We start from the raw sequence: 18,256 nt of genomic DNA, 5'->3' as shown, positions 1-18,256 counted from the left end.
TTAAAATAAGTGAATTATTTAATAAAGTCTTAGTAATAGAGGAATTTTAGGATAATACAAACAGGTGATAGAGACTTACACTGTTGCCAAATTTCCATTTATTTCCTCTCCTCTGATTCTCCACTCCTTTTAGATTTAGAGTCATGTGATGAGTTCTGTCCAGTGGACACTGATAATAAGTGTGTTATTCCTAGACAAAAGCACTTAAGACCTAGTGTGTGACCCTCCAGCTTTCTTTTCCTCTTTGAAGAGCTGTGAAATTGTATGTTGACACACAAGACTTATGGATACACCCTGAAAATGAGCAAGAAATAGGACTTAATACTGTATGGAGATTTCAGAGTTAATATTTTACTGCTGCTTAACTTAGCTTGTTGACTAATAACAGATTTTTGTAAATTTTTGTTTTTGTAGATTATATTGCTGTGTTTGTAGGAGAAGAAAATTTATTTTTCCTCTACCCATCTTAGGTTCATTGGCTGGGGCCTTGGTAAGTGAAAAAGATTGACAAAAGGCAGATTAACAAGAGAGAAGAAAAAATGAAGATGCACATGGGAGTACCCAGTGATGAGTAACTCAAAGGGGTGTTTACAACTTGGCTTCCTTAGCATCTCAACATAAGAATAATATGTCTTTAGAGAAATGACAAGAGAAAGGAAAAGGATTTTGAGTTTCTCACAAAACAAATTGTGGGAAGGCAAATACAGCAGGAAGTAAGGGAAGGTAAGAGCTAGTTAGTAAACTTTGTTTTGTAGATTCCTCTAGTGCTGTCTAGAGTTGTTTCTGGAGATTAAAAATCATCCCTCCCTTCCTGGTAGAGAAAGGGGATAAGGAGGAACAGAAAGTTTTCTGTGTCTGCTATGTTTTCAGTTGCCTTCAACTCAAAATAATCTTTATGCCAAAGTGGAATTTTGAGATGATGTGTTCTGCTACCCTGAACATTCCTTTTATGTGTATCTTATTTTACACTAGAAATGACTTGCTTTTTATATCCAGCCATCAGGTTCTATACTAAAATTTTATTTGTTTTCCTCTGCCTGTCTGAATTACTTCAAATTTTACTTATGGAGTAACTAAAATTAGACACTCTATAATAAGTTTAAAAGTATTATGATAAGGCATTTTGGCAACGCAGATGGTAAATTGGCTTAACTTTTTCTACCAAGGTCGCTAATTGTTCCCTGGAGTGGATAACATTTGGGTGTGGTCTTAGATATTAATGATAATTTTCCAGTAGTAATAGAACATGACTTAGTTCATGCCCTGCTGGAAACCAAGAAGCAAAAGAACTTGAAAATATAAAGAGCTAAGAAAATATGAGAAGCTCTAAACATTTTTTGTCATTGAATTTGAGGGAACAAAACACATATTTCTATTGCCAATCAGTGTATACCATTAATTAACTTTATCTTGGAGTTGCAATGAGTTTGGGTACTGAGGAGTATGTCTCCAAGTTAAAAACTTGTTTGTGATGCTTCAGGCCTGACCATAGGTTTTGTAAGTCAGGCCTCAAGGAGAAGAGTTGCCTTCCCCATACGCATCTTGATACCCAACCTGTGCACTGCTGTCTTTGGAAGGAGTTGCAGTCGAGGACTCCCGTCGCCCTGGCTGGCCATGCTTTTACACATATCTGCATTCCTAGGCCAGCACCTTCCTTCCAGGGTCGCTTTATTTGATATTTGATAGAGACTTAAGAAGTCCTGGTCAGTTTCAGAATCTGTGTACTCGCTTATTACTTTCTCTCAAGTTTAAAGATCTTGTTCTTGAACAGAGGGAAGTTACATTGCCACAAGAGAGAACAGATCTCCCTCCATTCCATTGCACAATCATGATTTTTATTTTAAATGTGTTGATCATATTCAGTTAAATTGGTCATGAGCTTTTAAGGCAAGAAATAACTGGAATATCCTAAGTATAAAGGACTTTTTTACTTGACTACTTTTTGTCCAACTAATTTTTTCATCCAATCAGTGGATTTTTTTTTAACAGTTGATTGAAGATGTATGTCACTGCATTGTATGAAGTATACTCAAGTAAATGTTAACTCAGCTCTTTGGAAGTAAATAAAGACCTTGATTTATTTTTCTGGGAAACTTGAGGAAGTTGACAGACTATTCAGTTACTTGTAATCCGTGCAGTTTTCTTAATAAAATAAAATACATATCAACTAAATAACTTTATTATAGAGCTCATCCTTTAATGTGACACAAAGATGATTGGAAGAAAAAGGATATGTTTATGAGAGCTACCAAAGGTGAGATTAGACTAAAGCTGAACCATGCTTACAGCTCTTTTAAAAACTAACCCAGGCTAAAACTTTCATGTAGCTCCACTTAGAAAATTATTTTACCAATTATTTTATAAAATTCATTTCATACAATGATCTAATCAAATATTAATTTTTATGGCATCAAATACTCCCTTTTCTTAGAATGAGACAAAAGAGATGTTTTCACAGAAAAGTAGTTATAATCCCAGGAAAACTGAAAGTGAGAAAGAATGTTAAATTACTTGAGCTTAACTCTATATAGTCATACTTTGCCTTATTAGAATTAATTATTAGTACTATTCATATTCTACTTATATTCAACTAAACTGTTATTCTTAAATTACTTGTTATATTTTACAAGACATTAATAACCAGATCTACTTCTTAAATATTGTGCTTTTTTGTTTTCTGTATAATTTTGTAAGATTTGTATATCCATCTTTTGAATAAAGTAGCAAAGCCCTTCCCTTTATGCCATTTCGCCTTGTGTTAATATTTCACCATGAGGTTGCAATCAGTTATGTCTCTGCATATTGCTGCAATCTTTCCTTGGATAATATTTATACCTAATATGTATTAGTATTAATATGAGCCTTTGCCCTATTACACTGAATAGTATTTCTGGTTTTCTTAAGTGATCAATTGCAGACTAGGCTATTCTCCAAAACCACCATGACTTAGCCTTATAATTCTTTTGAGTTATCAGTCTTCCAGGAATGAACTCCCTGAATAAAAGTTCACTGCACCTTTGATACCATGCACTTATTCTTTTGGAAAAGGTATTAATACTCTCAAGTCACTTGGGCACCATTTGTTCTTTATAGCCACAAAGTGGTTGCACATCTTAATGCAAGGATTATCATGTAACATTTGGGTGGAATGAGGTAATAAATAAGTGAAGGATGAGTTTTTTATGAGCTTTTGAGTTCTATATATAAATGTCTTTTGTCTCTGCCCTCCTAGGTGTCAAGTTATTCCTTGAGACTAAAATATTGCCCCTTATAGACCTTATTCCCTGAACCTTAGTCAGGACTTCTTAATTTCTCTAGACCAGTAAGCCAGTGCTGCATACTTGAATCCTCAATTAATTTGCCTGAGAGTGATTACTGTACTTCCAACAGTGCATGCAAGTTTGCATTCTACTGCAGAAGTAGATATGCTTTTAGAGTAAATATACCTCCCCTGTTTTGAATATTACAAGAATTAGTAATCACAAACAGGAATGGAATCAGCTAAAGCTGTGAGAAACTGAAGATTCTGTACACAAATATGTAATTTTTAAACATTAAGGAACACTTTCCAACTGTTTATTGATTTTCTTACATAGTTGAATTTCCTTAATGGAACAAAGTATGGAATGGATTAATAAGAGGATATTTTAAAATGTGAATATTAAACTATCACTCAAAACCTCTGAAATATAAAGAAAACGTGGCCTAAACCAGAACAGGAATGTTTCTCTCAGCTTTTCTACCCTATATGTATAAACAAATTCCTACTGTAAATTAATTTGGCTTAGAATTAAAACCAAAACCAAAACCCACTGGTTAAAAACCATAGTGTTTTAACAATGATAATATTTTTCATGGCTATCTAATCTTCAAAACAGTTTGAAAAATTATCATGCACACTACAGTAGAATTATAGAATAAAGGTCTATTGTTTAAAATTTTCTTACTTCATGTTACTGCTAAAGAAGACACTAGGAGTAAATGTATCTCCTTATTTTCTGAATCATCAAAGAGTTGCATCCAGTATTGTGATCATAAATGTTTCATAACCTAGTTTATAATGTACAGTTTATTGAATTTTATGCTTTTCGATTTTATGTATGTAATTCTCTCCCATGACCAATTTCATGCTACCAACTTGACATCTCTGCAAAGTTGTGGCAAGATACCCCAAATGGTCTCTCATGAGATGAGAAGCATCTGGTACAGCCCAACACTGTATTTAATTATGATGCAAATTCATTAGAATGTTCTTGTTGTGATGGCTAAAGTTGTAATTAGAAGATCTATGTTTATTCTTTTCGAGTTGTTTACATTTTCTAAACCACCATGGCTACATTTATTTGAAATCTCCTCCATACTTCCCTCTGTTCTTCTTCTACCTGTAACATATGTTTATATATGACAGTCTGTCCTATTGGGAAATAATAGTACTATTGCAACTGCTAAAATTGCATGGAATGAAAAATGGCTTTCCATTAGAATTAGCAAATTTAAATGAATCAATCCATAATTTTGCACTGTTCCATCCTTGTTAACAGTGCATATTTATTTCCAAATACTGATAACCTTTTTTTTTTTTGTATGATCAGTCAGACACAGGTAATCCCATTATATTCTCTTCATCTCTATAAACATATTAGGAGCACCATTCCTTACTGTTCTGTACTCTTCTACTCACTACTATTTTGATTTCCATGAACTGTGGAAAAGGATGCTTCAGCTGTCCTCTGAGTCATGAGACTTAAATATGTTAATATAGTAAAGTATTTAGAAAAATGTCTAGTTGTAATTTTACTATATATTTCTTTACTATTATAGTATTTAGATTATAAGCTTTGTCTTTAGTAATGGAGCTAAAATATGATAATGATGATAATACAGGTATATTGACTGCTAAGTATATACAAGCAATTTTTCTAATCATTTTGCAGGTATTAATTTATTTTCTATTCCCCCAAAATCTATTATTTGGCTTATATTATTTTCTCTTTTATATAAGTAAGAAGGCTGAGATGCACAAAATTTAGAAAGTAAGTTTTCTGAGGTTATAGAAGTGCTAAATTCCTAGTAAGAATCTGAAAACGGAAATGCCTAACCACTTTACGGCATGTCTTCACAGACCATCAAATAAGAGGTCAAATGAGTCTGAGAGGTGGGAATGTTGGAGTGTATTCGTTATCTAAACCCCACTGATGACCAGGTTCAAGTAGGGGGACTAAGGCATACTTCCTCCATAAAATAATAAGAAAGTCATTAGAGAAGGATTGACCAGTGTCTCTGAGAATCTTTGCCTTTGTGGAGTTGCTCTGAAGAACTTGTTTTACTCCTTGTTGATAAGTAGTCCAGGGGAATTATGTTCCTGTTGTTCACGGTTGTAACTTGCACTTACACTCTTTTCTGTAGATTCATTTTTTTTTCCCCCTCTTTGTACTTCTACTGGTTATCTTCTGCTGATTCAACTTTCAGTACAATGAAATTCTTGTCTAATGTGACCATTATTATGTTAGATGTATCTTCATTTATTTTACTATATTTTTCTCTTCTATAATTTCCATTTTTTTCCTATTGATTTCTGACCACTGATGAAATTCTCAAGTTATGCCATTTAGAATAACTTAATTACTGTTGTGTTTAAATCTGCTCTTTAGAAGACCAGTATCTTGAGCAGGTTTGAGTCTGGTTGTATTGTGTGTTTCATATCTTGGTCCTCCCTGTGGCATGCCTAGTAAATCCTGAGATTCTTAAATGAATGCAAGCTATTCTTATGACAAATATGTGTATGTATGTATGTGTGTTTGTGTGTATATACATATATAATATATATATATGTATTTGTTTATTTATAAAACTTAGGTTGAATTATTCTCCCAGTCTGATCTTCTTCCAAGCATCAGAAGAGTGGATCACCTTGTTCTAATGACTTCTTTCTGGAGTAGTCTTCATAAAGTTTGGCCTATCTCTGATTCATTGTACTTCTTAAGTATTGTGGTGCCAACTAAGTTTTGATTTTTGTGTTTTATTTTTCTATTTATTGATTGATTTGTTTGTTTATATTCAAGACTACCCTCCTTTCAGAGTCCTGAACTTTAATTTTTTGCTCCTTAGGAAAATACGACTGCTGAAAATTTTGCTGCACCTTTTTTACTTTCACTTTTTACTTGACTTTTTTCCTCTTGTCCTTCAAAGCTTAGTAATCAGCAAATGTCTTTATGGGAAATCCAAATACCTGGCTCCCTTCTCTGCTTCTTTCTTATATTCAAGACCATGGATCTTTACATCCTAGCACCCTAGAAAGTCTGGAGTGCCGCTTTTAATTTTCATGTGATTGTGGTTAACCATGTGGTCTACTCTGCATAATAGCAGCTGTCTTCTTCATGGCTTGTAAGACAAGAGTTGGCAGACTCTCCAAGAGGAAAAACAGTGCGGAATGCTGGTCTCAATTCAATGAGTTATTCCTCTCTGTTGGATCTTATTTTAAAATACTTTGTGAACACATTACAAGGATCCACCAAAAGATTCCACTACAAGGAAGGAATCTTGAAATCTAAGGTTTATTAACTTGATAAACCCAGCTGTGATTAAAATAAAGATTTTAGTAAATTTCCCAATGCTCCGTAAACACTGATATATTACACAAAATGCTATGGGAAAGGGTAGTTATCCAAATTTAGACTGTGCTAGAACAGATTGGTAAAGGTTTTCTAGTAGAGGTCATATAGATGTTAAAAATCATTAACAGAGTGTTAAAGAAGTTTGAGAAAATGATCAAGTCTGAGGGAAATAGCAGCATATGTAAGCCAGCAGGGGTATGAAGCAGTATGACGAGTTGCTCAGCACAGCTGGAGAATAGAATATGACTGGGAAAGGGTGGGAATGATAAACGGTAAAGATGGACAGTGAGCCTAGAAAACAGATCAAAGATGGACAGTGAGCCTCGAAAACAGATCACAAAGAGCTTAGCACATCATGATAAAATACATTGTTAGATGTTGTTCTTAATAGTACTAGTACTGCTACTACTACTAGTTATTACTGTTACAATGATAATTAAAATTTTTAAGGATGGCTTAAACAAGTGAATTTATTGTTTTAAAAAAGAAGAGTGAGATGAAATGACAAAGAACATGGATAGTACAGTTGATTCTTTTGTTTTTAGTCATTTGAAATAGGCAAACTGTTTAATATCAAAACATTGTTCCTTATCGAGGATAGTGTTATTTTTTTCTTACCTATGTATCTCATTGGTATATTCCATAATGACTTATTAGGGACTAAAAGAAATTAAAATATGTCTAAGGAACTGCATAAATGCAAAACAGTAGAGAGATATACTGGACTGAGAGCATGGTATTTGATTCTTTTTTATTAGGGGCTAGACTCTCACTAAAAGACAGTAAGTTTATGGTCAGTGTTACTACATTAGATTAATTGCAGAGGAACTCAATTCAAAATCACATATACATGAGTGCAGTATGCATTCAGCAGTCAGAAATCACAGGATGTTTACATATTTAGCAAAGATAATGTCCAAATTCATTTAAAATGCCCTGTCAGTTCTCAGATGCAATAATCCCTCATGCACATTGTAGGGAAGGTCATTGAGAAGAGTAGCTCCAAATGCCTTATTAAAATGGCAATGAAACTAGTCAGTATTGCCAGACAAATGAAAATTTGAAGAAGTGTTTAAATTTTCATTGGAGCATGCCCAGATGTTATGTGCCTGGATCAAATAGTTTGTGTTCTGATTTCATTTCATTGGCCCTGGGAAATATGTTCACTTCACCACAGCTCTTACATTTCAAATGACACAATGTTAATTTGTACTTGACTCCAGTTAGTTAGGAGGTCTCTCTTAAATCATTCTCTCTGTTATCTCTAATTCCTTCTTATATCACTATCATTTTGTCCTTACTACTTTTGATTCAGTTGATTATTTCTTCTCCAATAGTTTTTCAGGAAAGTTTTCAGGTAGTTTTTCAGGAAAGACATGCCACTTTGTGAAAAAATATATTGTTCTTCATATATATGGAAGAAGATACTTTCCTTTGCTAATTGCTCTTTAAAAATTAAGTTCTTGTGGCTTTTTTCCTCTAATGAAGCTTACCTTGTTAATTTCTATATTTAATTTTCTGTTTTTACAAGTAAGATAATCTAGGCAAAATGGTTTGCCAGGAAATCTTCTTAATGGGCTAAGAATAAATAGGTTAATTGAACATATATTAGATTTCAGAATACTGAAGAATAAATGGAGCTTAAAACAAAATTTAAAATATGTATTGATAATCATACAATATAAATGTTTTAAGAGTATTATATATATTTAGTAAACTACTATAACATGTAAAATCATTTTCATAATTGTATCATAAAATTATAGAAATAAATAATTAGTAATTAATATTGGGTCTGTAATAAACGAGGAGAGACAATAAATTGTCAAGAACATAAGAAAAGATAATTGCAAAACAAATATGAGAAAGGGGGAAAAGTGGCTAATTGTCTTCTGAGAACATATTTAACCTAACTAATAATTTAAAAACTAAAGTTAAAACAACAGTGTGATATTACTTTTTAGTCCCAGTCTCCCACATTTTAGTCCCAATCTCCCAAACTTAGAGCCCTTTTGAAAATGATAACCCTCCACTTGACTTTTTTACAGTAAAAAGAGCCATTTGTATGAAGCTAGTGGGATGTTAGATTTGCATAATCTACCTGGAATGATTATTTGGCAAAGTCATGAAATAATTTATGGTACATCTATTGGCTGCAATGTAATTTAGTCATAAATATTATCCTCTGAAAAATGTCTGATTGACACAGGGAAGTTATTACCACATAAAGCTTATTAAAAGAGCAGCTACAACATATTAAGAATAACATGATCATAAATATATAAGAAGCCTGGCTATTCAGCCATCCATCCATTCATCCATTTTTCCTCCATCTGCCTGTCATTAAGAGAAAAGAATTAACCCGAAAACACTGTTTTTTCCCCAGTGGTCATGTTGCATTCCTTTTGTTACATTTATTTTTTCTAGAAAGGCGTGCAGTTTTATAGGTATGTTTTCAATTTAATTTTATTGTGGTAAAAACACTTAACATGAGATCTACCCTCTTAACATTTTAAGTATCGTGAGCTATGTTCAGTGATGTTCAGCATATCTATAGAACTCATTCATTTGCGTGATTAAAACTTTGTGCTTTGGTTAGCAATTTTCCATTTCCCTCTCCCCACAAGCCCCCAAATGATCATTCTATTTTCTGATTATATGAGTTTGACTATTTTAGATACCTCATATAAGTGGAATCATATACTGTCTCTTTGTGACTGGCTTATTTTGCTTAGCATAATGTGTTCAAGGTTCATCCACGTCATATTTTGCAGGGTTTTCTTCTATTTATAAGACTGAATTTTACACACATACACACAAGCACGCACGTGCATGCACACACACATTTATCCATTGATAGCATAGATGGGCATTACGTTCTTTCCACATCTTGGCTATTATGCATAGTGCTTCACTGAACATTGAGATACTGATATCTCTTTAAGATCCTGATTTCAATTCTTTTTGGATAAATACCAAAAAGTGGGGTTGCTAGATAATGTTTGAACTTTTAAAAAATATTTAGTAGGTCATTTTAATTCAAAAAAGAGATAACTGTGCCCTAAACATGTTTAAAAGTTAAGCAGTAAAAATAAATCTAATAATCTTCCTCCAAAGCTAAAAATGCTAAAAGTGAAGTTTGTGGAAAAAAAAAGAGGTATTACAGTTTTAATTTAGAAAAATATTGTTGATTTGCTGTCCAGTGAAGCTTCACTAATTTAAACTTGCACAGTGTGCGTCTGTATCTACCTCTTCTCACCCATGCTGACATTATTATTAAACTTTTGAACTTTTCTACTGTGATAAGCAAAATTTCTTAAATTAAATTCATGTGTCTTTAATTACGTATGAGGTTAAGCACTTCATTTTGTAAGGCTTTAAATATACTTTTCTAACATGATGCCTATTCCTGTCTTTTACCACTTTCGAGTTGGCTGTTAGTCTTTAAAAAATTGATTTGTAAGAATTGATTACTCAAGGACTTCTTTCCAGCATGTGTTTTATCTCTTCTCAATCACTAATTTCCCCTTCTCTACTGAATTAATGCCACTGGCATCTAACAGACTTTGGTATTTCTCTTAAAAATATATTTTCTCAACTTCATGTTCCATCAAATTTACTTTTCCTTCAGCCACCAAGTTTATGCTGACATTTATAATAGGCATTTGTAAAACCTGTCTTTGCCTTCCCATCGCCTATTCTGTGCATACATTGTTCTATACTGTCTTTCATCCCCTTCAGTTGACTGAAATATCTTCTGTCAGTCAAACCAACTTTATCATGGAATCTTTCTGTGTATCTTATTCCGGTTTCCGACAGCCTACTTCTTAGGGGATGACTCCTTCCTAAACACTTTCTTCCTTTATTTTCAATAATACCGTATTTTGTTGGTTTGCTTCCTATTCCAAAACCTTTCTGTCTCCTTTCCTGGATCTTCCCTTTCAGACTAATATCTAAATATTTCTTGATTGAGACTCAATTCTTTTTTCTTCTATTCTCTGTCTAGGTGATCCCTTCTACTGCTATGAGTTTAGTCTCCATCAGTGTATTGATAATATCTAGGTCCTCTCTCCATTGCTGAATTGATATCCCCCCTAAAAAGCGCCAGAAATTTAGCATGTCTGAAATAAAACTTACCCTGCATCCAAACATACCCTGGTCTTCCCCTACGGAGGTAATTGAAGTACCACATATTTGCTTGCTTAAATCCCAAAGACAAATATATATCCTTGAATACTCTATGCATCTTATAAGCCAAAATTATTACAATAGCCTAGCAGCCTAGCAGTATTTTTTACAAACCATGATGTGACTTCAAGCCAAGCAACTACCACTGCAGATTAGTATTCCTGTGTCTTAACCTGCTTGGCTGCTTGAACAAAATGCCATAGATTGGGTCACTTACACAACAGCTTTAAAAAAAAAAAAAATTCACAGTTCTGGAGGTTGAAAAGTCCAAGATTGAAGTGCCAGCAGATTAGGATGTTGGTGAGGGCTTGCTTTCTTCTTCATTGACACCTGCCTTCTCACTGTAACCTCACATGGCCAAAGAAGAGAGATCATCTTTCTCATATCTTTTCTTATAAGGGCACTAATCCCTTTAAAGGGGTTCTATACTCAAGATTTAATTACCTCTCAAGAGTCCCACCTCCAAATACCATCACACTGAGGACTGGGGCTTCAGTCTATCATATGAATTTGGGGCGAGGGGAACACAGATATTCAGCCCATAGCACCTTGCTTCTGCTTCTACATCCCTGTAATAAACTCGTGTTCATACAGCCTTTACATGCCCTTTGTAAAACTTAAAAGAAGGCAGCACAGCACTGCCACTCTACATACAGGATTTGGGTATAGACTGAAGTCCATACCCTCGCCATTTACAAAATGCTCAACTTACAGGGACATTTCTTAACCTTTTAGAACCTCTATTTCTGCACTGAGAAATAATAGTACCTTTTAATAGGAATTTTTAATGAATACTTTAATATGGATAAAACCCTTGGAACCGTGTGTGCTAAGTGATGCAGACTTAATGGAAATTAACTTTGGGGGCTTTTTGAAATATTTTTACTCTAGCTGAAATCCTCCCACAACTGCTCATCAATAATTTCCTGCACTAGCCACATCCTATACCAGCCAAGGTCATACATATTTTCTTTGTGTTCCACAAACACTTCAGTAGTCTTCCTCCCTGAGTGCATTGCCCCTTCTATTCCCACTGCCTGAGACATTCTTCCAGTAGATCTTTGCACGACCCTGCTTCTCTCCTTTCATTCAGGCCTCAGCTCACACTCAGCTCACATGCCGTTTCCTCAAGCAGTTAAGTCTTGACCTCCGTGTCTGATAGTCATATCCTATGAGATACTGTTATGTTCCCAGTTTCATTTTTAACATAAATCTTACTACCATCTACAATTAATGCTTATTAATTTGGTGATCATTTTTTGTCTGTATCCTTTATAAGTCTAAACTCCACAGACAGCAGGTTCTTGTCTGCTGTCTTCATCATCTGTTCCCTGGATGAGAGCAGTACATGTCATATTGTAGAACCACGTGGATATTTGCTGAACGAATTGATATATGAATGAATAGCTTGATGAATATACAGATGAATTTCATCCACTAAGACCTTGAAATGAGCCTTTATGGCCACGTTGGTCAGTTCTCTGAGATCATATTCCTTTATTCAGGGATTCTGCCCCACCTCCACAGTTTCCCTTTTTCAACTCTTTAAAGCCATGTCCACTTCTAAAGATGATTTACTGGGTATGTGAGAAATTTTACCACTTTTGGGAACTTCCATGTTAGAAATATATCCATAAAATTATGCTGTATGAACTTTGGGAAAGTATTATTGATAAAATAGTTTCGCAATCTATTTTCTGAATCAGAAGTGTTTTGAATAATGGAAATAATTTTTAGATAAATTCTTTCTCCAATTACTAATTTTTTGCCTATAGAAAAGAAAGCCATCTATTTACCAAGAGGAGAAAATAAAAATTCCAAGATTTTGCTGTTGTAAATTAATTTGTTATGGTTTATTTGTATAAAAAGTCAAGTTTTGTCCTGAGAGACAATGTACTTTTGTATAAAAAACACTTTGATTTTCTACTTTCCAAAATGTATGGGAATATTAACTTTTCCTTCCATAGGAGTAGAAGTCTAAATTTTTCTACTGGTTATGATACTTGTTTAACTGATAGGCTATTAGAATATCTGTGTTTATTTATATACATTTGTACAATAATTTCCTGTACATTTTTGCCTTTTAGGGTGCTGGGGGTGTCTTATGTGCTTTACAGAAAATATTTCAGCATAACTAGGAGTTTCAAAGAGTGTGAAAGAAGAAAGAGAAAACATGTTTTCCCTAAGGAAGTTAAAATTCCCATAATCAAGTAACTTCAGAAAGAGACGTGAGTTTTATGCCCCTTACTATGAGATTGCTTTGCCAGGAATTCAAAAGACATGTGTCACTTTGCATAATAACTTAAGTTCAGAAGTACCAGAGAAAAGGTAGCATATTAGCAAACTTCTGTGTTTATCTTTCTATAATCCTTCTCCATTTCTGACAGCAACTACTTCTGGGTCCCTGTCATACACTTTTCAATAGAAATAATCCCCTGTAACTATGGTCTTTTCTGTTGTTCTTTTCACCATATAATCCACTTACTTTATTAAGAAAAGTGAGAGTAAATTATTTTAAAAGTATAACGTATTCTTAAATATCTGGATGTGAAAGTAAAAATGGTTATATAATCTGTCAATATTTTTTATTATCAATACACTTAATAAGTTTCCTATTATAAAAGAAATACAAAGGAATCACTGGTTTGCCAGAACAGTATATTGAAGGTGTTGTTTAGAACTTTGAATTGCTGAAATAATGGGATGAGTTTTAAAATGACAAATTCTGCTCTTATGTTCATTGAATGTAGATATTCTATTAAATTATTTTCTTTGTGTTTTAGGAATTTAAAAATCAATAAAAGAAGTGTATTCAGGTTACTTTTTGGGGATACTATAAGGTTATTCTATGCTATTAAATCATATAGAACAAAAGGTTCATTTTTATATGTTTATGATTTTTAATGTTTGACTTTGACTCACACTTTGAGAAATCATGAAATATCTTTAAAGACAACTAATTGTCCAAAATATCTGTATTACTGTACTGTGACTACTTTTTAAATAACAAACCAAATATACCCTAGTGTTTTTTCTAAAGTGCTTAGTTGGAAAGGAAATCAATGGCAAAAATCACTCATTCTATACAAAATTAACTCATATCAGTCATGGTAATTTCACAACAGCTTTGTGAGTTGTGTACCATTATTATACCCATATGTAAATGAGGAAACTGAGGTAGCATGGTTACTTAATTTGTCCAAGATGTTGGAACTTGAGTTTAAATAGGGTTGGAATCCGTGTGCAGTCGTCAATGTATATCTAGTATTAAGATATGATGTAGAATATACATTTATTTTATATATATAGAGAGAGAGTTCTCTAAAATGTGATGATGCACTTTGATTTTCTGAGAGATACAGATATACATGCACAGATAATTTTGAAGTTCTGTGTGCATATTTAAAAACAAGGCAAAAATAATTATATTTGACAAAGTTTACAAGATTTTATTTAGTTATTAATCTACAATAGAAGAGAATATTATGACTATAAACTTCAATTTTAGTTTTCAAATAAACTAAAATTTACATCAGTTATTCAACAAGCTAATGATTAGCTTGTCAAATATATTTAAATTGTAACTATCTATGATACTGCTTTCTATCCTAGAGTAATGGCTTCTCAAATTACTCTATGAATCAGAGGCTAGTTGGCACAGATCATTTGATAAGACATTATAACTGCTGTTTTTATTTTTCTTTCTTCCTTTTTTTTTTTTAAACTAAAAGGATTGTTCAGCAAATCTGTGTGCACTGAATATGCTGGATGTAAAACTGAAATTTTTTCTTCATATATGTATTATTTTTATTGCATAAGTCAGCAATAATTATTAGTGATGGCAAGTAGAGTCTAACAGATATTTCTTATTTTTTAAATTCTTCACAGCCACATATGTTCTTTTAATTTTTCTATTTCTGTGTTTAGATTTGTTGATGTTTCCTCTCAGTCCCTTCTTCCCTCTCTTCTTTCTTTTCTTCCTTCCTTTCTAAAATTTGTTTTGTTGTTTCTGCATATTTTTGCACCTTTGATTATAGTTCTTTGTTATAAGTTTTAATTAAAAAAGAAGTACATATCCTCTAATGTTTTAGGTTTTGAAAGCACTGAAGCTGAAGGGTTAGTAATATACAGGAAAAAAGAAAGATACTGGAAGTCATTTACTACATACATAGAGAATTAAAAAACAAACAAACAAACAACACAAAACAAAACAAAACCTCTCTGGAATCAGATATAATTCCAGTGAGTTTTAAAAAAAAATAACAAACATAATTTTAAAAAAATATACACGATAAAATGTTACTTTTGAAGACTGATGATTTAGAAAATCCTTATATAAATGTTAATCATGTGGATACCAATTTAAATGTACAGATTATTCACAATTTTATACAATTATCTGTAAAAGTACATTGAATTCACACTCACACACATGTATTTTTTATTAACCACCTTAATGGTTCTTCATAGTGCAGTCACAATTACACAATAGAATCTTCTATAATAACTCTCCTTCGGGGCTGCTGTGAGCTTGTATGTTACCTCTGGAGCAAATCATCCTAAGACAGCCAGAGAGACTCTGGGTTGTAGAGGCACCTGTATTATTTAAGGAAGAAGTCACAGCTCCATGCCATGCCCAGACGCAGGCTGCACTTCAGGCTTCAAAAGCCCACCCCACCAGGGGCAGTTGAGCAGACGCAAGTGGCAGGAGCACGTGCTTGCTGCCCTGCTTCCTAACTGTGCTCGTGATAGGCTGTTGCTCAGTACTTCCAGGACCTACTGATTCTAATACTTTGTGAGGTTACTAACTGTGTTGATAAAAATATAATTTTACTTTCAAAGAATTGTTTTCAAAATTTTTGCTTTGCTAATATAGAAATATGTATGGATGCAACTACATCATTTGGATAAAATGGTGTAACTACAGTGTTTAACTTAGAAACACCAAAAAAGCTTCATTATTCTGTTAATATGATTTAAACATGGAAGGGATAATTTAAAAAGAAAAAAAAAATAACTGTTTCACAATCCCATTTCCTAGATTGTTTTTAATCAGAATTTTGAAGGATATTGGTTACAGTGAATGCTTATGTCCAGTAAGATTTGCACTAGTATTTTTTCTGATTATACCTGAGGTTTTCTGTCATATCCTGAGCTTTCTCAGAGGAGAAAATTAGCAACTGTCTTCTGGAATAGAAATATACTGAGAATAATTGTATTTTCTTAAACAATCTTTAGGGAAAATCCTAGCAATATTTGGAGGGAATGGTAAACAGAACTCCCCAATTAGCATTGTCACTGTCACTATTTAATTAATTAATAGTCTGGAAATTTCTTTGGTCTTATGATAAATATGCCTTATTAAAAATTAGAAAACTGTGGACAAATAAGGAAAAGCCTCGTTCTTTCTTACCAAAATATCACCAATTTATTTTTCATGTTGGATATTGTACTGTGTTCTGTGAAGTTTTTATAGGCTTAACGTTATTTAGACATAGTATATGAATTTAACTTTAATTTATTATATGTTATTTGGACCTTACAAGGAATTTTAATTTAAAGTTTATTCATGGATCAAAGAAAGAAGTCAGTCTGTTTAAAGACTCACATATTAAGTTGCTGATTGACCTTTATATCATTTTTTAGAAATACATAATTTTTTAGAAATATCCATTTCAAAATTTCCTTTGAAAATATTTGTTAATTGTCAGACTTGATTTACTGTAAAGAAGATGCCTGTAGATTAGCATTGTCTGATTGAAGAGACATAGGAATAACTTTAGATGTTGCTTAAGGTAGTGATATAATTTCCAGACTCCCTCAAGATAACCGGATATGTTTGTGAAAATGAATAATGTTATCTCTCCACTTTCATTATTAAGAAAGGAATTGCTGGAATGGTCTAGTATGTTGGCTTTTTTTTTTAGCATGTTTAAGTTGTTTTTAGCATGTTTAAGTGCTGGAATAATTTCACCACGATGTCACCTTTCCTTCTTGGAAAGGAAAATCATATTTTAAAGCTCAAGTGACAATCAGACTATAAAAATGGTTACTTGACTTAGAAAGCAAGGGCTTAATGAAGGGGTAAATTCTACTTTTGAATATGGAAACAAAATGCAATATTAGGCAGCAGACATCTGTGAAACAAAATTTACTTTCATGTATTCTTACAAATGTACTATGCAGAAAAAAAATAAAATTAGTTTGCCAGAACTGTGCTGTCTACCTTCTGCCACTAACTCAGGCCCTATGAAGGCATGTTCAGTGTTGGACCAACAGCTGCTGTCTTGACCTTTTTGTACAGTTGGCCTTCTAGCAAGACTCCTTCCCAACAACCCCTCTGCCCCCGCTGTGCTCCTTCAGCACCACCCACTCCTCAGAAGTGCGTGTGCGTGATGTGCCAACCTGTTATCTAAGCAGGCGGGGAGCCCTAGTTCTCTTGGCAGGAGGTAGTTGAGTGAGGAGGTGTATGTGTCGTTTTCTTGGGTAGTTAGCTGTTGTTCTACCAATGTTTTTGGTGGGTGTGTTTTTCTTTTCAAATGCAAATCATCATTTTACAAGTATATCCAATTTCCCCTGATATGAAGATGTGTGAGTAAAAAAATGGATCAAAATGAAATAGTAAACAAAATCCAGATGGGAGATGGAGATTTAATTGTGAGGTATTTGTCATCTTGTAATCTCTTAGCTGTGCTGCTGTCTGGACCTTTGTGTCCCTGCAGTCACAAAGATTTCACAGGTCTTTGATATCAGACTGAATAAATACTCCCAGGTAATCAGCATATGATCTTGAAACACTATCTCTGGTAGATTATAAATTGTTAGCATTTTGACACAAAAGGTACTTGATATTTCAGTCAATGACCAGTTCACTGAAAACTATTTTTTCCATCCTCTCATCAAGGCTAGCTCAGACAGGCAACGATTGATCTCAGTAATGTGACTATACACTTAACCTATTGAGCAGCCACCAGAAGTGAGCATATATTTATACTAAAACACTTGAGTATTGCCTGTGGGGAAGTGAGTCTAATGTCAGTTCCAACCTTGATGTAACAAGTGCTCTTTGGTAAGCGGAACTCTTTTAATGAGATTATCTGTAAGCATAATGGGGAGTATGGAAATGTGCCAGTTGAGGAGTCAGTGGGAGGGGGATAATAGGGATAATGAGTAACAGGGAGAGAGAAACAGGCCAAGGAAATCAGGCACATTGAAGACTCTGGAAAATCAAGTGAGTGAATTATAGCTGCAAGAGGATGTCTAATGGTAATTATTGATGTGTTTTATACTCAAGAGTGTGAAAGTCACTTTATGCATTCTATTTTTGATAATTAAGAGTAATTTACAGGTTTGCCACCTTTCCTCTTGCAAGAGGCAAGCCTCCAGACCCTTTCTGTACTCTCACGCTGTAGAGGGAAGTGGCAACAGGACAAGTAAGCACACTAAAATCCCTG

This window comes from Camelus ferus, chromosome 1, assembly GCF_009834535.1.
Source record: "Camelus ferus isolate YT-003-E chromosome 1, BCGSAC_Cfer_1.0, whole genome shotgun sequence".
Lineage (NCBI taxonomy): Eukaryota > Metazoa > Chordata > Mammalia > Artiodactyla > Camelidae > Camelus > Camelus ferus.
The sequence above is the reverse complement of the archived record's forward strand: the minus strand, read 5'-3'. Positions refer to the sequence as shown.